The sequence below is a fragment of the Mobula hypostoma genome, chromosome 11 (assembly GCF_963921235.1).
Source record: "Mobula hypostoma chromosome 11, sMobHyp1.1, whole genome shotgun sequence".
Taxonomy (NCBI): Eukaryota; Metazoa; Chordata; class Chondrichthyes; order Myliobatiformes; family Myliobatidae; genus Mobula; species Mobula hypostoma.
The window spans coordinates 9,075,576-9,099,239 of record NC_086107.1 but is presented as its reverse complement, the minus strand read 5'-3'; the positions used below and the strand labels follow the sequence as shown (position 1 = coordinate 9,099,239).

At 44.2% G+C, this 23,664-nt stretch overlaps 1 protein-coding gene across 1 annotated transcript in view; it reads left to right on the top strand.

Moving 5' to 3' along the window:
• LOC134354226 (uncharacterized) overlaps nt 1-23,664 on the top strand; it is a 143,117-nt gene that overhangs the window by 52,443 nt on the left and 67,010 nt on the right. The gene's annotated exons all lie outside the window — the stretch shown is intronic.

Below are 23,664 nucleotides of genomic sequence, written 5' to 3'. Positions count from 1 at the left end.
CGCTGCCGCTGCTACTGTGCGATCGAGAATCTCTGGAGGGGAAGGCCCCAAATCCTCGGCTTTGCCTATTGCTTGGCGGCTGGGGCCGGGGTCGAAGCGCTCAGCAGAGAAGGTGCTCAGTGCTCGGTGTCGGAGGGCTGGTCGGAGGCTCAAAGTTTTCGGATGGACTCAGAGTCGGCTGTGGTCGGGTGCTTCCAGGGTGCTGCATCGGGAAGTTTGCAGCACTGGAGGTTCATGGCAGGAAGAGTTTTTCTTCCTTCTACCGTCTGTGTGAGATGATGGGATTTTCGAGAGACTTCGAGACTTTTTTTTTTACTGTGCCCATGGTCTGTCCTTTATCAAATTATGGTATTGCTTTGCACTGTTGTAACTACATGTTATAATGATGTGGTTTTTGTCAGTTTTTCAGTCTTGGTCTGTCTTGTGTTTCTGTAATATCATACTGGAGGAACATTGTATCATTTCTTAACGCATGCATTACTAAATGACAATAAAAAAGGACTGTGTGTCCTCATAATCTAATCTAATCTAAAACTTTGACAAATTTCTATAGATGCACAGTGGAGAGTATCCTGAATGCATGATGGCCTGGTATGGAAACACCAATGTCCAGGAATGGAAAAGTTTATAAAAGATGGTGGGTACAGCCCAGTCCATCTCAGGCAAAGTTCTCCCCACCATTGAACACATCCATAAGGAGCACTGCCACAGGAAAGTAGCATCCATCATCACCATGGACCCCCACCATCCAGACCACGCTCTCTTCTCATTGCTACAATCAGGCAGGAGGTACAGGAGTCTCAGGTCCCACACTATCTGATTCAGGAACAGTTACTCTCCTTCAACTTTCGGGCTCCTGTACCAGTGTGGATAACTTCACTCATTGAACTGATTCCACAACCTATCAACTCACTTTCAAGGACTCTACAACTCGTGTTCTCAATACTTATTTCCTTGTATTTATTATTGCTTGCAAAACTCTTGACATCAATGGATCTGGGGTTGATAGGGTAAATAGCTTAACGTTCCTTGGCGTACACATCACTGAGGATATAATGTGGTCTGTACACACCAGCTGTGTGGTGAAAAAGGCACAACAGCACCTCTTTCACCTCAGATGGATGAGGAAGTTTGGTATGGGCCCCCAAATCCTAAGAACTTTCTACAGGGGCACAGTTGGGAGCATCCTGACTGGCTGCATCACTGCCTGGTATGGGAACTGTACTTCCCCTAATCGCAGGACTCTGCAGAGAGTGGTGCGGACAGCCCAGCGCATCTGTAGATATCAACTTCCCATCATTCAGGATACTTACAAAGGAGGGTGTGCAAAAAGGGCCCGTAGGATTCATTGGGGACCTGAGTCACCCCAACCACAATCTAATCCAGCTGCTACCATCCGGGAAACGGTACCGCAGCATAAAAGCCAGGACCAACAGGCTCCGGGACAGCGTCTCCCACCAGGCCATCAGACTGATTAATTCATGCTGATTTGAGTGTACTCTATGTTACATTGATTGTTCTATTTATTATAAATATTTATAAATTATTATGATTGCACATTGCACATTTAGATGGAGACGTAACAAGGATTTTTACCCTTCATGTATGTGAAGGATGTAAGAAATAATGTCAATTCAATTCATTTGGTTGTTTTTGTCAGTCTTTCTTTATGTGTAGTTTTCACAAATTCTATTTTATTTCTTTAGTTTCCTGTAAATGCCTGCAAGAAAATGAGTCTCAGGGTAGCATAGTAATGTGCAAAAGTCTTAGACACCCTAGATTTTTATGTTTTCAGATGGTAGGGCCTCCACGTAACCTTGATCTCAACATCATCAAGGCTGTCTGGGATTACCTGGAGGGATCGCAGTAAGCGAGACAGCCAAAGTCTACAGAACTGTGGCAAGTTCTCTAAAATGCTTGGAACAACCTACCAGCCAATTTTCTTATAAAACTGTATGACAGTGTACCTAAGAGAATTGATGCAGTTTTAAAGGTAAAGGGTGATCACACCAAATATTGATTTGACTTAGGTTTTTGTCTGTTTGCTGCTCTTTATAGTAAATTTTTTGATGTTCAGAAACTTTTCATTTCATCATTTTTGAAAGCATCTTCGCTTTACAGGATTTTTTTTACACGTGCCTAAGACTTTTGCACAGTTCTGTATTTGGTGACATCTATGTACTTTGATACTAAACTGACTTCAACTTTTTGACTTTGCAGTTGCTGAACTTGGTGTCTCTGGGCTTAATCTGAGTCAGACATTCCCGGTTTGTTTAATTTACCGAGGGAAGGTTCTTTGGCTGGGACAGGGCTCGCATGGTTGGAGAGGGCACAGGAAGGAGTGTGAGATGACACGTGGGAGTTGTGAGAGATTTTAGGATTTCTGCTTTCTTTGCATGTGAATGAATTAGCAATTTGGTTGATGTGTAGGTGATTGGGTCACACACGAAGTTGTAGAAGATTATAAAATTATGAGAAAAATAGACAAGGTAAAGGTTGGAATCTTTCTCCCAGGGAGGGAATATTGAATACTACAGGACAGGGCTTTAAGGTGAGAGGGGGAAGGTTTTTCACACAGTGAGTTATAGGTGTCACCAGAGGGAGTGGTGGAAGCAGATACAAGCGTGATGCTCAAGAAGCTTTTGAATAGCCATGTGGATATGCAGGGAGTTGGGGGGGGGGGTGGATATAGATCATGTACAGACAGAAGGGATAAGTTTAAATTAGTATCATACTCACAAAGCCATTATGAGCCAAAGGAACTATTCCAGAGCTGTATTGTTCTACGTTTGGCGTTCTGTGTCTTTCTGAGGATCATCACCGGGTCACGGTGAGTTCCTGACATCCAAGAGCAATGCCATCTGGAGTTTAGCCATCTGGTGCTTAGCTCCTGGTAGGGTCGCCCGTGGGGGGGTGGGGTGGGGAGGTTCCAGATGAAGAGTGATCCAACCAGGACCTCAGTGGTGGAGCTGGTGGAAGGCGATGGCACATCACAGTGGCAGTGAAGGTGGAGGGAGGCTGCAGCAGTGAAGTGTCTCCAGCCGCCTTGCACTCCAGGCCACTGGACCCTGAGGCCGCTCTGTCAAGGACCATGGGGTGGCTCTGCTTGCACCAGCCTCCCCACATTAAACATCTCATGCACAGGCATTCCCCGTTAAGGGAATCCACACTACCATCCCGGATCAAGTCCCACAGGGCATGTGGAATCCGGACCGGCCTCTACAACTACCCGAGAACCCACAAATAGATAACCCCTTTGGAGAACAACATACTCAAATCCAGTGATTGCTGCACTATATGTATATTCTATATTCTGTGTTCTGTGTTGTTTAATGGTGGTTTAAAACCTGATTTAGAGGGTTTCATCATTGATACCCTACCCTTCTCTCTGACTGCACTGTTCCCTGACACTTCTCTCAGAGGGTGAGAGGACAGAAAGGAGTTCTATTTTTTTTTTAGTGCGATCACTTCAGTTGAGTATAATGTTCTCCGAAGGGGTAATTCCCTCAATGGAGGATGCCTGTGTGTAACTTTGCTTAACGCCAGGAGGCTGATGTACAGGCAGAGACCCCCCCGGTCCTTGACAGGGTCCAGTGGCAAGGAGGGCAAAATATCTGGGGACCCTTCACTGTTGGAACCTTCCTCCACCTTCATGCCGTCGTGATGTGTCATCACCTTCCAGCAGCTCCATCGTTTAGGTCCTGGTTGGATCTCTCTTTCTCTGGAATCTCCCCCCTGACTTTACCACCATGGATGACCCTACCAGGAGCTAAATTTGGGATCTCAGGAATTCACAAGCCTTTCCACCACAACATGGTGACGGGAGGGTTTCAAGCCTTAATTAAACCATTACAAACTACACCGCTGTTATACAGGTCCAATGACTATTCCTCAAGCCCTGAGTACACAATGAGCAACTGGTATAAAAAACATACCAGGCCATATTGGGTGTAAAATAAATGATGTAACTGTAACTGGACCCAAGAGCGGAGGAACTACAGACCCTCAGTCACGGGAAACGCTGACAATGACTCGAGCCCAGGAGCTGCAGGCAGCAGATTCACGACTTGACTCATTAGTAGAGGACGGCAGATTCACAACTTGGCTCAGGAGTAGAGGGCAGCAGATTCATGACTTGTCTCAGGAGTAGAGGGCAGCAAATTCACGATGACTCAGGAGTAGAGGGCAGCAGATTCACAACGACTCAGGAGTAGAGGGCAGCAGATTCACAACTTGGCTCAGGAATAGAGGACGGAAGATTCACGACTTCACTCAGGAGTAGAGGACGGCAGATTCCCCAGGAAGAGACGGAAACAAAGAGGTTAGACATATGAATACGAACAGAGCCTTGGAGAAGCGGCTGAGCGACAGCGTGAGACAATTCATTCTCTCCAGCACACTGACTCCGCTAAGGCACAAAACAAGAGTCCTCGTTAAATAATCACAAACTGTGGGAAACCCGTGTCAGTCACAAAGCATAGGCGCTTAACAGCTCTAGTTAACAATTAGTAAGTACAAGTACTCAAAAACTTAAGAAATGCATGCTCTATGGCAAGCCACAGAGCTCATGACAGTAACAATATTGAGATGGACTGCATGGCTGCTTCTCTTAGATGAGATCATTGATACATAATACAGATTGCAGTGTGGAGCGCCTTCAAAATTGCAAGAAACAGGTCATGAGAAAGCATTGTACTACTGCACTTTTCACAGGAGTGTACACCAATGCATGAGTTTCGGATGGAATCCAGTAAAACTTGACCACCACCCCCCCAGCTAGTAAATATACCTTGTCAGTGAGGGACAGCTCTTCTTCCTGCCCGGAATATTTAGAAGTGGCTGACGTTGAGAGTATGCTTTCAGTTGTGGTAGAGTATAGCATCAAAGGTCACCGCCTCAGGGCACAAGTTCATCCCTTTGGAACTGAGATGGGGACAAATTTCTTTAGCCAGAGGGTGATGAGTCTGTAGAATCCATTGCCAGCCAAGGCTGTGGCGGCCAGTCATTGGGTGTATTTAAAGCAGAGGTTGAAATATTCTTGATTAGAAAGAGCATCAAATGTAACAGGTCAAAGACAGGAGAAAGGGAGTGAGAGATATAGTAAATTAGCCATGGTGCAATGGCAGAGCAGATTTAATGGGCCAAATGCTCCTTTGTCTTATGGTCCTTTCGATCCTTTATCCAGTGTTGAAATGTCTAATACCAGAGGGCATGCATTCAGGTTGAGAAGGGGTAATTTCGAAGGAGATGTGAGGGGCAAGTTTTGTACACAGAGTGGTGGGTACCAGGAATGATCTGCCTGGGGTGGTGGGCGAGGCAGGTACATTAGAGACTTTAAAGAAACGTTTAGATAGGCACATGAATGTGAGGTAAAAGAAAGGATGTGGACATTGTGTAGGCATAAAGGATTAATTTAGTTGGCCATTTAATTATTAATTTAATTGATTCGGCACAGCACTGTGGGCCAAGGGTCCTGTTCCTGTGCTGTACTCTTCTATGTCCTATGTTCTATGCCTTATGGTCTTCTGGCTGAGTCTCAGGTACCTTTGAGATCGGATTGGACACTGACCTCTGTTTCCCATCCAGGGAAAATAAACCTGGGACTCAGATGTTTAACCACACAGTGGGCAGCATGGATAGTGTAGTGTTAGCGTAATGCTATTACAGCACCAGTGATCCCTGCTCACTTCTACCGGTGTCTGTAAGGAGTTTGTACGTTCTCCCCATGACCCTGTGTGTTTCCTCACCGTGCTCCTGTTTCCTCCCAAGTTCCAAAGACGTACGGGTTAGTAGGTTAATTTGTCACATGGGGGTAATTAGGTGTAGTGGGCTCACTGGGCTGGACGAGCCTGTTACCGTGTTGTATCTCTAAATAAAATAGATATTTTTAAAATTACAGCAATACTATGCAAAATACGTTTATGACATTTTGCCTTTGCTGATCCAAGTTGGTGAAATCCAGTTCTCATCAGTGGTTCTGTAGATGACAGATATCTATGTATGAGAAGGTGTAGACTGGGTGAATACATGCAGGCGTTTCCCCTCAGCTTGGGAGAGGCTAGAATTAGGGTGAAAGGAGAAATATTTAGGGGAATCGGAGGGAGAACTTCACTCATTGTGTGGTGCGAGTGTGGAACCAGCTGTAGATGCAGGTTCAGTTGTAACATTTAGGAAAAGTTTGGATAGGTACATGGATGAGAACTGTATGGAGGGCTGTGGTCCAGGTGCAGAAAGATGAGACCAGGCAAAAAACTGGGCTGGTATGGACTAGATGGGCCAAAGAGCCTGTTTCTGTGCTGCAGTGCTCTATGACACTATGACTCTATAAACTTTTTTTAAATGGTTCTATTGGATTTCTTTGTTTTGTAGCTTCCTGTGAGGAAATAAATCTTAAGGTTGTATATAGTATACATACTTTGATAATAAATGTACTTTCAATTTTGAACTATGAGGGTTTCTGCCTCCACCACACATTCCAGCAGTGGGTTCCAGACCCACAACTTTTGTTAAGTGAAATTCTTCAGATCTAGCTAATCTTTCTACCAATTGCTTTAATGATCCCTCCACTAAAGGAAATACACACATCTAGGTTTTTCATCATTGTATAACTCAGTAAGACTTCTGTGTTGCAAAAGAAAACTGTAGTACCTTATTTATTTATAGAAGGCACAAAGTGCCGGGTTAGGCAGCATCTACGGAGAAGAGTGGACAGTCTTGTTTTGGGGAGAGACAAAGATCGCTTAATTCAATTTCACTTGCCCCATTATTGCAATGTTCCCACAATCAATGGACTCACTTTAAGAACTCTTCATCTCAGGTTCTTAATATTTATTGCATATTTATTTTTTGTTATTATTATTATTTCTTCTTTTTGTATTTGTATAGTTTGTTGTCTTCTGCTCTCTGGTTGAACATCCAAGTTGCTTTGGTCTTTCATTAATTCTGTTATGGTTATAATTCTATAGGTTTATTGAGTATGCCCACAAGAAAATGAATTTAAGGGGTGTATATGGTGACACAAGTTGTACAAGGCCTTAGTGAGACCACACCTGGAGTATTGTGTGCAGTTTTGGTCCCCTAATCTGAGGAAAGATATTCTTGCCATAGAGGGAGTACAAAGAAGGTTCACCAGATTGATTCCTGGGATGGCAGGACTTTCATATCATGAAAGACTGGATCAACTAGGCTTATACTCTCTGGAATTTAGAAGATTGAGGGGGGATCTTATTGAAACGTATAAAATCCTAAAGGGATTGGACAGGCTAGATGTAGGAAGATTGTTCCTGATGTTGGGGAAGTCCAGTACAAGGGGTCACAGTTTGAGGATAAAGGGGAAGCCTTTTAGGACCGAGATGAGGAAAAACTTCTTCACACAGAGAGTGGTGAATCTGTGGAATTCTCTGCCACAGGAAACAGTTGAGGCCAGTTCATTGGCTATATTTAAGAGGGAGTTAGATATGTCCCTTGTGGCTAAAGGGATCAGGGGGTATGGAGAGAAGGCTGGTACAGGGTTCTGAGTTGGATGATCAGCCATGATCGTACTGAATGGCGGTGCAGGCTCGAAGGGTTGAATGGCCTACTCCTGCACCTATTTTCTATGTTTCTGTGTTTCTACATATGTACTTTGATAACAAACAAGTTAACTTTGAACCTTGAAAGGGTCTCAGCCCAAATATGTCAACTGTCCATTTCCCTCTATAGATGCTGTCTGACCCTCCAAGCTCCGCCAGCAGCTTGCATATGGATCCATGTTCCGGCTTCCCCAGTCTTCGTGCTCACCTTGTTTATTTGGAGCGAGTGAAATAGCAGAAGTCCTCAACAAATCAGGCAGAATCTGTGGAGGGAGAAACTGAATTAGCATCTCAAATTAACGAGTTAGCTCTTGGCTTCCTGTTGTGCTTGGATATAATTTCTGTGCGCTCTTTAGCTGAGACAAAGCAAAGTTTGGAAGGTTGGGTATTTCTGGCCTCGAAGTGCATTCGGTGTGAAAGGCCGTTGTAACGCCACTGTGGAAGGAATGGGGGAGGGTACAAAAACACATTATTATCAGCAGACGAAGATGAGTTGGAACATAAAATATTACACCACAGTACAGGCCCTTTGGTCAAGACGTTGTACCAATCTGTTAACCTACTCTGCCACCAATCTGCCTCTTCCCTCCCACATTTTTCTATCATCCATGTGTCCATCCAAGAGTCTGTTAAATGTCTCTAACATAAATGCTTCTACCACCATACTGACAGTGTGTTCCACACACCCACCACTCTCAGTGTGAAGAATTACCTCTGACATCCCCCCCAATACTTTCCTGCAATTAGGCTTAAAATTTTGCACCCCCCCCCCGTATTAGCTAAACTAATAGAGTTGACTGATGAAAGATTAAATGGGAAAGTGCTGAGTGTAAAGTATTTCTGGGTGGATTAACAGGTGAGTGTGACTAGTACGAGCTGGACTGAAAGTTTCTCACCTGCTGCAGGAACCTGAGCCGTATTTAATCTCATACAGAGTGTAGTAGATTGTGGGGATTATTTGTACATTGATAATTAAGCCTGGGGTTTCGGGTAACACCTCCCACTGCAGCCGGCTCAGAGGTGGTCAGTCACATAAACTGGGCCAAGACTGAGCTGGTTGGCAATTGTTATACCTTCAAATGATCAACCAAAGACAAGGAAAATTTGCATTTATATAGCAACTTTCACAGCCCCAGGGTGTTCAAAAATGCTTTAGCACCAGTGAAGATGTTCTGATGGATAGTCAGACTTGGGAAACCAGAACACCCAGCAAGCCCCCTGGTGCCAAAAGATATAGGAAAGGTCTTAAATGGATTTTTAGCATTTGGTTTCACTCGATAGACAGACACATAGTCTAGAGAAGTGAGGCCAAATCCCCCTCAAGTTACACTCCATCCTGGCTTTCGACACCTCTTCTTTGCACCAGATCCCTATGGGAACATAAATTATTTCGAATTGGTTTATTATTGTCACAAGTGCTGAGGTACACTGAAAAGCTTGTCGAGCATACAATTCATGCAGATCAGACCTAGAGCACAGTGCACTGAGGTAGAACAGGGGAAAACGATAACAGAATACAGAGTAAAGTGCAACTGCTACAGAAAGTATGCAGGGCAGGTAAACCATCATACCGAGCTGGATTAAATAGACACAGATAGATAGAGGGTGGGGCACAACAGTACAGTAATTCGTTTAACGCTTTACAAGGCCAGCTGTGAGATCAAGGTTAAATTCCGCCACTTTTTTGCAAGAACTCTGTATCTTCTCCCCATGACCACATAGGTTTCCTTTGGGTGCTCTGGTTTCCTCCTACATTCCAAAGATGAATGGTTAGCAGGTTAATCAATCACATGGGGGCATAATGTTAAGGTGATCGGATGAAAGTGTTGAGGGGATGTCTGAGGTAATTTTTTTTTTAACACAGGGAGAAGTATGTGCATGGAACGCATTGCCAGGGTGGTGAGGAAGGCAGATACATTAGAGAGATAGACGTATAGATGAAAGAACTATGGAGGGCTATGGTAGAGGGAAGAGTTCGATTAAGCTAAGAATAGGTTAAAATGGTGACTCATTGTGGGCTTGAGGGATTCTGCACAATTCTATGTTTTATGTTCTCTGGGTATGGGTTTTTTGGGTCAGAAGGGCCTGTTACCATACTGTATCTCTAAATAATTTTTTTTAATCCTGCCTCTTAGCCTCCTTCTCCTGCTGCTCTCCACCCTCGGCATCTCAGTTCTAAATGTATTCCCTATACCATAGGGTGGTGATCCCTGCTTCCGACCCTGCAGTTTGTGGTTAAACACAGGAACTCCCTCCTGCACCCAGCTGTGGGAGCCTCATCACTGGGAGGTCTTATCTCCAACTGCTCGCAGGCGTGGACCTTGCGCAGTGGAGCAGTCAGCAAGTGAACACAGATATCAACAATGTGAATCACTGGAGTGCTGACTGAGATGTTAGCTAAATGAAATACACAGTGCGGACTTTATTAGGTACAGGAATGCAACCCAGTGTGGTCTTCTGCTGCTGTAATCCATCCACTTCAAGGTTCAATGTGTTGTGCATTCAGAGATGCCCTTCTGCACACCGCTGTTGTAACACATGGTTATTTGTGTTACTGTAGCTTTCCTGTCGGCTTGAACCAGTCTGGCCATTCTCCTCTGACCTCTCTCATTAACGAGACATTTTCACCCACAAAACCGCTGCTCTCTGGATGATTTTTGTTTCTCGCACCATTCTCTGTAAACTCTAGAGACTGTCGTGTGTGAAAATCCCAGGAGGTCAGCAGTTTCTGTGATAATCAAACCACCCAGTCTGGCACCCACAATCATTCCATGATCAAAGTCACTTAGATCACGTTTCTTCCCCATTCTAATGTTTAATCCGAACAACAACTGAACCTCTTGACCATGTCTGCATGTTTTTATACACTGAGTTGCTGCCACATGATTGGCTGAATAGATATTTGCATTAATGAGCATGTGTGCAGGTGTACCTAATAAAGTGGCCACTGAGTGTGTGTGTATGTATGCGTGCATGAGTGCGTATATATATATGTGTGTGTGTGTGTGTGTGTGTGTGTGTGTGTGTGTGTGTGTGTGTTTGTGTGTGTTTATGTAGGGGAGGGAGACAGAGGGACCGAGCAAAGGAGAGAGGAAGTGAGAAGGAGACGGGGAGAGAGACGATCACACAAGCTGAGAGGAAAACCACTCCCAGAACCAAAACTTGCTTTGCTGTGGACAAGACTCATTGCTGGTGTGGGAGGAAGTTGGTGCTGTGCATGCACTTCTGCTGCATTGCTGGCATGAGAGAAAGTCGCCGTTGTGCATGCACTTCTGCACTCTCATCTCCAGCAGCTGCTCCTCACTGCTGAGGGTGTAAAGACAAATTACACCCATTGTTAGTTCATTGTTTTTAAGCGAACTGTCCCCATTGATGAAACATGGACAAACACCTGCACAAAGAAGAGGTGTGTAGAGAGAGCTCAGAAAGATCAATGGTACTTTGTTATTGACTGAGGTCTCTGGACGCATAGAATGATGCCAGAATGTCAGAGCACGATGAGACCTTGTTGCCTTGGCAGAGATTAGAATGAGTGTGGAGCTCCGGATTGAGTGTCTCTAAGTACAGAGCTCCTCAATTCATGTATATCACTTCCACTTCCTTCACCCACTGTCTGTGGCAGGTTATTGTCTCAGTACCAATTTGCTCTTTCTGGGAGCTTCCTGCTAAAACGGTGGCTGTAATGTTTTCCACATTCCAAAAGTTCTTCTTAGCCCATCATCCCTAATGGAGCATAGGTCTCCAAAAGCAGCTTGCTAGAGTCCTGGGACAGTCTTTCATGTTGTCCCCAGGTGTAGACCATCTTTGAAGATCCTTCCTTTCCCAGGGATGAGTTCTTTGGAGCTTCTGGTGCTGTTTCTGGAGCACTGTTACGAGTTTTTACAGGATGGGGTTGCTAGCCCCATGGCCAACCCTCCTCTTTTCACAGCCAGGCTTGGGACTGTCCATGGCCGAGTTACATTTCAAAATTGGCCAAACATACTTCAATGGCTTTAAATCGCTTTGCGAGGTGCAGAACGGGAGCTGCCAAAGAAATGCAAGTTCATCTCTTTTTAAATCTCTAGAATTCTCCTACCATCTGTCTCTTCGTTTGTACTATTCTGAGCAGCCAATGGTTCCTCAGGCTGTTAAAGAAATTCCACATATCCTCGTTGACCCTGAACAGTTTTTTGTCAATGCACTGTAGAGGGCATGAGGGTGGGATGGTAGCGTAGCTGTTAGCACAATGCTTTACAACGTCAGTGATCTGGGTTCAATTCCCACCGATGTCTGTAAGGAGTTTGTACGTTTTCCCCACGACCGTGCTCCAGTTTCCTCCCACAGTCCAGGCTAGGGTCAGTAAGTTGCGGGCACGCCATGTTGGCACTGGAAGCGTGGCAACACATGTGGGCTGCCCCGAGCACATCCTCGGACTGTGTTGGTCGTTGAAACAACACATTTCACAGTGTGTTTCGATGTTTCAATGTACGTGTGACAAATAAAGCTAATCTATATTTAGAAAGCATCCTCTCTGAATGCACCATGGCTTAAAATGGCAACTGCTTCGCCCGTGACCGCAAGAAACTGTAGAGAGTTGTGGATACAGCTCAACACATTGCAGAAACCAGTCTCCCCTCCATAGACTCTATATACACATCTCACTATCTCAGTAAAGCAGTCAGCATAACCGAAGACCCATCCTCTTCTCCCCTCTCCCATCGGGCAGAAGGTACAAAAATCTGAATGCACATGCCACCAGGCTCAGGGACAGATTCCATCCCACTGTTAAATGACTATTAAGTAGTTCCGCAGTGTGATAGGATGCACTCGCGAGCTCACCATCTACCTCCTTACGATCTAGCATCTTATTGTTTCCCTGCACTGCGCTTTCTCTGTGGTCAATTACATTTTATTCTGCATTGCTATTGTTCTGGAGTGGTGGGGTGGAGATACATCTCCTGGTTATGCAACCATTAAAGCCAAGCAGGCAATCTCTGAAGAGTATTGATAACGGCTGGGGTCACCTGTCTTGAAAAGACACTGCCCAGAAGAAGGGAATGACAAACCACTTCTGTAGAAAAATTTGCCAAGAACAATCATGATATTTCTTGCTTATTTATTTATTTATTTATTTATTTATTATTTGTTTCTTTTTGTGTTTGCATAGTTTGTTGTTTTTTCCACACTGGTTGAACTCCCAAGTTGGTGCGGTCTTGCATTGATTCTATTACTGTTATTATTCTATAATGGATTTATTGAGTATGCCTACAAGAAAATGAATCTTATGGTTATATATAGTGACATGTACGTACTTTGATAATAAACTTACTTTGAACTTCTTGACCCAAAACGACAACCATTCTTCTGCCTCTGCGGACGCTACCTGACGAGGAGAGGGTGAAGTTCACCACAGGCCATTGCCATGCAACTAGCCTGTCACTGGCTGAAGTGCTGGAATGAGTGACAAATCATTCTTAGTCAGGAATAATCCAAGGAAAGGCAATGAACTGGAAATAACTTCAAGAGCAAATTACTTTCTCCCAAGAGCAATAATCTGCCTTATTTTTAAACTACCGTAAGTGCAGGAGTTGAAATCAGTCTTTGAAGACCATTCCATAAACTCAACATAGATTAAGGTGATGGTTGCTTTATAAAGCCTTCTTGTAGAGCTTGTAAATATGTCAGTGTCCCGGGGAGACTGGATCATTATTGTGGGAATACTGGAAACCTGTGGAGAATGTTTGCTGTCTGAAATTGGTAGTCAAGATGATTCCATGTCGAAACTGGGATGAGTGCATTGGATGAAAACTCACTGAGGCAAGGTACTTCCTTCTTAAGTCAGCGCTTCATTTGGCTGCTGCTTGAGGTCAATAAATTCCTCAGATCTGTGAATTACTAAGATCTTGAGCATCTAAGTACAGAACTGCGTGATTCTGGTTCTGATCCTGAGCAACCACACTGGATCTCAGCATCCAAGCTCAGAGTTCCAGTAACTAAACTGGATCCAAGTATCCATGAACAGGACCCCATCACCAGTGCATCTGCTGAGGACTGATCAAAGCAGAAACAAAATCAGGTTTAGTATCACCGACAATGTGTCATGAAATTTATTGTTTTGTGACAGCAGTACCGTGCAAAGACATAGAAAATCATTATAAATTAAAAATAACTAAATAATGCAAAGCAACACACACAAAATGCCGGAGGAAATCAGCAGGTCCGGCAGCATCTTTGGAAATGAATGAACAGTTGGCATTTCAGCCCGAGACCCTTCTTCAGGACTGGAAAGGAAGGCAGAACATGGCAGAATAAAAAGGTGGGTGGAGGGGAAGGAGGCTAACTAGAAGGTGATAGGTGAAGCCAGATGGGTGGCAAAGGTAAAGGGCTGGAGAGAAAGGAATCTGTTAGAGAAGAGAGTGGACCGTGGGACAAAAGGAAGGAGGAGGGAACCCAGGGGGAGGTGATAAGCATGTGAGAAGATGTAAGAGGTCAGAGTAGGGAACAGAAGACGAAGGGAGGTGGAGGGAAATTTTCTTTTACCAGAAGGAGAGATTGGTATTCATGCCATCAGGTTGGAGGCTACCCAGGTGGAATATAAGCTGTTGCTCCTCCTCCCTAAGGGTGGCCTCATTGTAGCACAAGCGGAGGCCACGGACTGACATGTTGGGATGGGAATGGGAATCAGAATTAAAATGTTCAGCGACCAGGAAGTTCTGCTTCAAGCAAAGCAGAAAGCAAGGTAGTGTTCATGGACCGCTAACTCGTGCAGCCAAATTAAGCATCGACTCTAAGGTTACAAGGCACTATGACGAGCTAGGACAGATGTTTTCACCACAGTTGTACCACCAACAATACAGATCTTCTGCTTATTAACCCATTACTTCACGGTAGGTTGCAGAGCACAGATTGGCTCCTGTATTCCTGGTCTACAACAGCGGCTTCAGATCAAATGTTGGCAGCAACAAAGCTTGGTGACACTACTAAAGGTACTTTTCTGCTGCCTGTCCCAAGTTTAAATTTTTATGAATCTATGGGATGCATTTGGAGAGAAAATTGAAATTACAAAGCAAAGTCCTGCCTTATAAGACCAGGGAATTGAAGGAACAATTGTAAAAAAAAATCCTGGGTCAAAGGTGAAAAATGCAGATATTCAAACAGTTAACTGGCACAGTGGTGTAACGTTGGAGTGATGCTATTTTAGCACCAGTGGTCATCGATCAGAGTTCAATTCCTGCTGCTGTCTGTAAAGAGTTTGTACACTCTCCCTGGGACCACCTGGGATTCCTCTGGGTGCTCCAGCTTTTACCTGCATTTGGAGATGTACAGTTTAGGGTTAGTAAGTTGTGGGCACGCTATGTTGGCACAGACGCTTGGCAACACCTGCAGGCTGCCCCCAGCACACCCTCAGACTGTGACGGTCGTTGACGCAAAATGACGCAATTCACTGTATGTGTAGGCAAATAAAGCTAACCTTTATCTTTTCTTTATAAATTTTCCCTTGGATGGGAAGGTGATATTGGATGGACATTTGAGAGAATAAATTGCAGGAAATACGTAGGAGACAGGAAATAATGGATTCATTTTGGGGGGAAGCATAGATCCAATGGGCCGAATGGCTTCCCTCTGTCATAGCAAAATACACAGTGATCCTTTTATTGAGTACCTCCTGTACCTAATAAAGTGGCCACTCAGTGTATGTTCATGGTCTTCTGCAGCTGTAGCCCATCCGCTTCAAGGTTCAATGTGTTGTGCATTCAGAGATGCTCTTCTGCACATCACCGTATCTCCAGAAGCTGCTGGTTTCCTTGGATTTTCACGCATAACAGTCTCTAGAGTTTACAGAGAATTGTGCGAGAAACAAAAAAAGAGTTCTGTGGGCGCAAACGCCTTGTTAATGAGAGAGGTCAGAAGACCGGTTCAAGCTGACAGGAAGGCAACAGTAACTCAAATAGCCATGCGTTACAACAATGATGTGCAGAGGAACGTCTCTGAACATACAACACATCGAAACCTTGAAGGGGATGACCATAAACATACCTTATGGCTATTTCATCAGGTACTGGGAGACAGAGAGAGTCGCTCCGTTGGTCAGGGTCAACCATGGATGTTACACCCCAGCTGTCTACGTGATACCCAAGCCAATACACAAGCCAGAGCAGTACGACGTGGAGAGAAAGCTGTTGTCCATGTAGCAGCTGATGAACCCAAAATAACAGCAGCGGCCGATACAATTTGGCACCAGCGACATCGCAGGAGCTGCCAGTTGGTGCTGAACTCAGTGTAGGACTACCTTCGGGACTCCAGCTCCGGAATTTTCCTTGGGGTTTACTCCTGAAGTCTTCCCCATGAATGGGTATAGCCACAAGGCAGCGGAGGTTTGAGATCAGAGTTTTCCTTTATGAACTGCCAACCACGGCTGACAAGCCCCATCTGCCCACAAGGAGGTACCTAATAAAGTGGCCACCAAGCGTAGTTGTTGAATGTTGTTTTGTGTTGCATGTGGTGCCAGCACACCACAGAAAATTCTTGATACATGTAAATGCATATGATGAATAAAGCTGAGCCTTGATCCGTATCAGAGGACAGCATGAGATCTGTATGCCACCGTTCGTTATGCACCAGCGTTAAACTGGCGCCGCTTTTGGAAGAAAAGTAATGAAAAGAGCATCCTTCTAACATTAATATCAAAGGGCCTAATTAGCAAGTCTGCTGAAAGGCAGCCAGGTGCGTTAAGGGTGAAAAGGAGTGTGTATTCATTAACCTGTAAACACCAGGAGGGTTGTTGTTAGTTTCACTGAAAACGGAAATGACATAATGTGAGCTTCTAATGCATCATTAGAAATACGTGCCTCGATAGGCAAAGCATTTTGTGTCCTCCCGAGGTGCAGACTTTCCACAGGAATACAAGAAAATCCCGTGTTACCGTTTACAGTACTGTGTTACTGCGCTGGGCACTTCACATGCAGTTTAAACTATATTTTATTAATTTACAGTACTGGGGCGACATGGTAGTGTAGTGGTTAGCACAACGCTTCACAGTACAGGCAGGTTCAATTCCTGCCGCTGCCTGTAAGGAGTTTGTATCTTCTCCCGTGACCATGTGGGTTTCCTCTGGGAGCTCCCGTTTCCTCCCACAGTCCAGAGATGTACTGGTTGGTAGGTTAATTTCTCATTGTAAGTTGTCCCGTGATTAGGCTAGGATTAAATTGGGGATTGCTGGGCAGCGTGGCTTGAAGGGCCTACTCTGTGCTGTATCTCAATAAATAAAAAATAAAAATAAATAAATAAAAGTCTTTGGCAAATATATATAGCTAGGATGGCTAAGACTTTTGAAAAAAAAATTCTGACATGTGAGCGATGATAAATCTGATTCTGATATGGGTCTCTATTCTGGTCTGAGAGTGGGAAGAGAACAGGGAGCAGGGGAATCATGGTTGGGAAAAGGGGAATGGAGAGGGGAGGAAGTGAAAGCACCAGAAAGACATTCTGTAATTATCAATAAACCAATTGTTTGGAATCAAATGATCTTGCCTGGCATCTCAGGGCCGGGTGTGTCTGCACCCATGTCAACCCCCACCCTGGCACTCTTTCTCTGCCACCTGTTCCACACCGCCCCCCCCCCCGCAGTGCTCTACCCTCGCAATTCCCAACATCCTTTACTCCCACTGGATTTACAAACTCACTCTCTGTTCCACATTGACAAATACAGTGCTGTGCAAATATGCAGCTACGGTGCCTAAGACTTTTGCACAGTAGTGTTTGTGGTAATATTTTGCTTTATGTGCAGAGTGTGATATGTTTACTGGGTACACCAGGGTACGAAGGAACATTGTTTCATTTGGTCAGTTAGGTGACAACAAACTTGAACGTGAAGTTAGGGTTTGCATTCCGTGACAGTAAACACGCATTAAGCTACGTAAGCATAGGGGTGGGTGGGTGATAGGAGTTGGACCTGTTACCCAACTTTTAAGGGGAAATCAGTCATGGAGACACTCGCCATTTTGGGATCAATCCACTGTAGTTGGATATTAATTAAATTTATTAAGCAAATAACAGTGCGGCCTGGGGAAGCAGGGGTCCATCTGTTAGCTTTGTGAATTGATCTCTGTGGAAATGGATTTTGAATGGTGGTTAAAGTTCAGATGCAAAGCTCAGCAGATGGGCCCTGAGTCTCCAGTGAGGAGATTTGGAGGCTGTCCAACGTCTATTTTCCCTCCAGCTTTTTTTTTGTGCGACTGCGAGACGACATCTAGATTCCTGTTTTGTTTATCAGAATGAGGTTTTTAAGTCTGATTGATGTTGTCAGAGCGATATGTCCCGACTACTCCCAGTTTTGCCTGTTTGTTGTACAAGACATCAGGAGATAATTCACAGAATTTTATCTCATTAATTTAATATTTTGTGTATATACATGTTGCTGCAACATAATCTTTTCACTTGAATCTAACAATGAAGGACTTAGCCTGACTTCTTATTTATTTCAATTGCTAATTGAATCATAGAAATCACAAACACCAAAACTGACCCTCCATAAGACCATAAGACATAGGAGCAGAATTAGGCCATTCAGCCCATCAAGGGTCAGCAACTTTAACTCCTCGGTGTTATCATTTCAGAGGACCTGTCCTGAGCCCAGCACGTAAGTGCAATTATGAAGAAATTACAGCAATGCCTCTACTTCCTTAGGAGTTTGCGAAGATTTGGCATGACATCCAAAACTCGGACAAACTCCTGTAGAAGCGTGGTGGAGAGTATATTGACTGGCTGCATTACAGCCTGGTATGGAAATACCAGGAGAGTCACAGTAGTGCAGTGCTTCACAGTGCCAGTAACCCAGGGTTTCCTCCAGGTGATCTGGTTTTCTCCCACAGTCCAAAGGTGTACCGACTGATAGGTTAATTGGTAATTGTAAATTGACCTGTGATTAGGCTAGCATTAAATTGGGGGATTGTTTGGGTGGCGTAGCACAAGGAGCTGGAAGGGCCTCTTCTGGGCTGTATCTCAAAAAATAACTAAAAATAAATACCAATGTCCTTGATCCAAAAATCCTACGAAAAGAGATGGATATGGCTGAGTTCATCATGCATTGGGGACCCCCACCATCCAGGTCATGCTCTCTTCTTGCTGCCTTCAGGAAGAAGGTACAGGAGCCTCAGGATCCACACCACCAGGTTCAGGAACAGTTATTACCCCTCAACCATCAGACTATTGAACCAGAGGGGATAACTTCGCTCAGCCCATCACTGAACTGTTCACACAACCTGTGGACTCTTTCAAGGAGTCTTCATCTCACGTCTCAATATTCATTGCTTATTTATTTATAATAATAATAATAATAATAATATTAAGATATAATATTAACAATCATAATATTTTGTGTATAGATGCAACATAGATACATAGAAAATAGGTGCAGGAGTAGGCCATTCGGCCCTTTGAGCCTGCACCGCCATTCGGTATGTTCATGGCTGATCATCCAACATAAATAATAAATATTATTACTATTATTTTTTATTGCATGGTTTGCTGTCTTTTGCACACTGATTGTATGCCCAGTCTTTCATTGATTTAACTGATGTGGTTTTTGGTTATTGGATTTATTGAGTATGCCTGCAAGGAAAGGAATCGCAGGGTTGTATATGGGGGCATATATGCACTTTGATAATAAAATTACTTTGGACTTTGAGTTTGCTATGTCATTCCATCATGGCTGATTTATTATTAAACTCAACCTCATTTTCCTGCCTTCTCCCTGTAACCTTCCACGCCATTTCTAATCAAAAACCTGTCAACTTGCGGGAGAGTCTCACTGAAATCTATGAAATATTGAAAGACCTATATAGAGTGGTTGTGGAGAGGATGTTTCCAATAGTGGGACCATCCAAAGGACCAAAGGGCACAGACTCGGAATAGAAGGATGTCCCTTTACAATTGAGATGAAGGGGAATTTCTTTAACCATAGGGTGGTGAATCTGGGTCATTCATTGGCACAGATGGCTGAGAGGTTCTTGATTAGTCAGACCATCAAAGGTTATGGAGAGAAGGCAGGAGAATGGGGTTGAGAGGGATATCAGAAATGATAGAATGGTGGAGCAGACTTGATGGGCCCAATGGCAGAATTCTGATTCTATGTGTCATCGTATTACGTTGAGCATGGAGACGGGAATGTGATGAAGGGAAAGGGAGATGGCAAGGCTTAGGCATGGCACTTTGGTTATGGATGCTGGCAGATAAAACACGTCAGAATGTATGAAATAGGGGATATGTCTGAGGGCAGCTAAGATGGAGACTTGCAGAATCGGAGGAGGTAACAGAGATTGAGAAGTGAAAGGTCTTGGAGGGATTTGAAAATAAAGATTTCAGATCCTGAGTCAATGTTGATCTACGAGCTTGGTGCTGACTGATTGGTGTGAGCATGGGCACTATCGTCAGATCGTCAGACTCTCAGATGGGTTCATGGTTACAGAGGTAACAGGCCATTAATCTAGCCAGGCGAAGGTCAGAATAGTGACCTTTAAGATCCATAAAGACGGAATACAAAGACTGGAGTTTAGGAGAATGAGGAGGGATCTCATAGAAACCTATCAAATATTGAAAGGCCTAGATAGAGTGGATGTGGAGAGGATGTTTCCTATAGTGGGGCAATCTGGGGTCAGAGGGCACAGCCTCAGACTAGAGGGGTGTCTGTTTAGAACAGAGATGAGGAGGAATTTCTTTAGCTAGTGGGTAATGAATCTGTGGAATTCATTGCCACAGACAGCTGTGGAGGTCAAGTCATTGGGTATATTGAAAGCAGAGGTTGATTGGTTCTTTGTTAGTTAGTGTGTCAAAGGTTATGGGGAGAAGCCAGGAGAATGGGGTTGAGAGGGATAATAAATCAGCCACAATGGAATGGCAAAGCAGAATCGATGGACCGAATGGCCAGACTCTGTCCTATGTCTTATGGTCCTATGGTCTAATATTTCATCCCGGATTCAATCCAGTTCTGTTCCCATCGCTTTCCTCTTTGAAGTAACATTTGTTATTCGGGCTTAATGTGAAGTAATTACTGATTAACATTTTTGGATCTGTCCCAATATTTACTTTTGCTAAAAGCAAGTCTAGTAATGAGGCACTGTTCTGTCTCTCGACTTGTGGCACGACTAATCAATTGTGTATGAACAGTGTCAGCACACAGAATTCCTCCTGCTGTTCCAGGCATCATTCACACTCAGTCGAATGTTGCAGTGGCCAACGCAATGTGCTAGAAATGCGTTTTTATGTGGCAACTTAATTACAAGCAGCTATTTCTATTTCTGCAGAGTCAGTACATTCTCGAGCCACAACAAGTGCACTGAAATCATAAAACTCAGCTAAAAGAAATGCAGATTTACGTGCTCAGGGAAAGGTCTTCCATTCAAGACCTAATAAGATCATACAGGTGTACAAAATGGTAAGAAGAATAGATTGACTGGACAGCCAGATACTTTTTCCCAGTGGAAGTGGCTAATACCAGAGGGTATAATTTTAAGGTGATTGGGGAAAAGTACAGGGGAGATGTTAAAGATGATTTTTTTTACACAGAGTGTTGGATGCGTGGAACACTCGAGGCAGATACATTACGAACGCAAGAAATTCTTAGATAGACACATGAGTGATAGAGGGCTATGGAGGAGGGAAGGGTTTGATTGATTTTAGTGGACATTTTCCTGGGCATCTTAGGGGCATTAGAGGAACTCTTAGATAGGCACATGGACGATTTAAAAAATGGAGGTAATCCGGGAGGGAGCCTGCCAGAGGACCACAATCTAGTCATAGTTTGGAGGCTGTGTGCCTCAGTGACCCGGAGAGCAGTACTGGCTGGAGTCAGGGCTTTATGCTTTGGCTCTTGGTTGGATCACCTATGCCACACAGGTCAAAGGGTAGAGGCCAGACTAAAGTGGTCCACCCATACTCCAGGTTCAGGGGTTGAGCTCAGTGATACCGATCCTGACTGGTAAGACAAAACTGTAATGGAAATAGCAATGAAGAATCCTTCTGCATCTGAGTGCGATGGTATTCCTGAGACTCCACCGGGATTTGTGCGACTGACAGTAGTGAAAACCCAGAGGAAACTACTGACATGATGAAGGAAGCCGTAAGCACTGCAAGAAGTGGAAGACCTTCATCGCTGCCTTAAACACCAGTGATATAATGGGCAAAAGAGAGAGAGAGTTGGGGAAGGGAAGGGTTATATTGATATTAGAATAGTTGAAAGGTTGGCATGATATTGTGGGCTGAAGGGCCTGTATTGTTGTATAATGAACTATATGCTAGGCTGTGAATGTGTTAGTATCAGTTTATTCCTGTCCCACATACAGTGAAAAGCTGATCATACAGATCAGGTTACACAGTGCATTGAGGTAGCACAAGGTAAAACAATAACAATGCAGAATAAATTGTAAAAGATATTGAAAAACTGCTGTGCAGATGAACTATAAGGTGCAAGGACATATTTTTCTCATTATTTTTCTTCGGTGTCATTGCTCCGATGCTGTTTTTGTCAATTGACAGTGTTCACTGGAGATGAACCACAAACAAAGTGGTGGGAATGGAGGGAAATAAAAAGTCCACATTTCGGGCTGACACCTGATGAAGGTTGCATGACAAACTCCGCAAGAACATTGTCGGTCAGGACACTGGGAGAATCTCGCTGGAGTGCCTGAGGCGAGTTAATGGAGTGGCCATTTCTCGACTTCAGCGACCTAGGTTCAATTCACCTTCTGGCTCCCCTTCTCATTCCCTTTCTCCTGTGATCCACTCTCCTCCTTGTTCTTCAGCCTTTTACCTTTCCCGCCCATCAGCTCCCAGCTTCTTGCTTCATTTTTTCCTCACCTGACTTCACCTATCACCTTCCAGCTCCTTCCCCTCCCACACCTTCTTATTCTGGCTTCTTCCCCCTTCCTTTCCAATCCCGCTGAAGGACGTTGGCATGAAATGTCAACTCTTTATGCCTCCCCATAGATGTCGGACCTGCTGAGTTCCTCCATCTATTCTGTGTTTGTTACTCTGGATTTCCAGCATCTGCAGAACCCCGTGTGTTGATCATTTACCGGAGTGCTGTTCTGGAGCAGAACTTGAACTCTCAACCTTCTGTTGAAGGGGTGGGGATGACATCATCTGGGCCACAATTAGGCTCTAGGTTATACTGTAGGTAAGGAATTTGAGTCTTTGTAGTTCAAAGTTCAAAGTCAATTTGTTATCGTAATACATATACTGTTTGTCACCATATACAACACTGAGATTTATTTTCTTGTGGGCATACTTGATAAATCTATAGAACAACAACCATGAAAGAATCAATGAAAGACAGATCAACTTGGGTGTTCAACCTGTGTGCAAAAGACGACAAACTGTGCAAATACAAAAAGAAAGAAATAATAACAAATAAACAAGCAAAAAATATCGAGATCATGAGATGAAGAGTCCTTGAAAGTGAGTCCACTGGTTTTGGGAACTTTTCAATGATGGGGCAAGTGATGTTGAAACAGAGAAACATAGAAACCCTACAGCACAATACAGGCCCTTCGGCCCACAAAGCTGTGCCGAACATGTCCTTACCTGAGAAATTACCTAGGGTTACCTATAGTCTTCTACTTTTCTGGGCTCCATACACCAGTCCAGGAGTCTCTTAAAAGACCCTGTCGTATCCCCCTCCACCACCGTCGCCGGCAGCCCATTCCACGCACTCACCACTCTCCGTGTAAAAAACTTACCCCTGATATCTCCTTTGTACGTACTTCCAATGGCTACGCCCTCTTGTGCTAGCCATTTCAACCCTGGAAAAAGCCTCTGACTATCCACACAATCAATGCCTCTCATCATCTTATACACCTCTGTCAGGTCACCTCTCATCCTCCGTCGCTCCAAGGAGAAAAGGCCGAGTGAAGCTATCCCCTTTGATTCGAGAGCCAGATGGTCGAAGGGTAAAAACTATTCCTGAACCTCGTGGTGTGAGTCCTGGGGCTCTTGTAACATCTTCCTGATGCAGTGGTGAGAAGAGAGCTGATAATGGATAATGGATGCTGCTTTCCTGCAGTAATGATTTGCCTAGATGTGCTCAATGTGGGGAGCGCTTTACTGGGTTGTATCCACT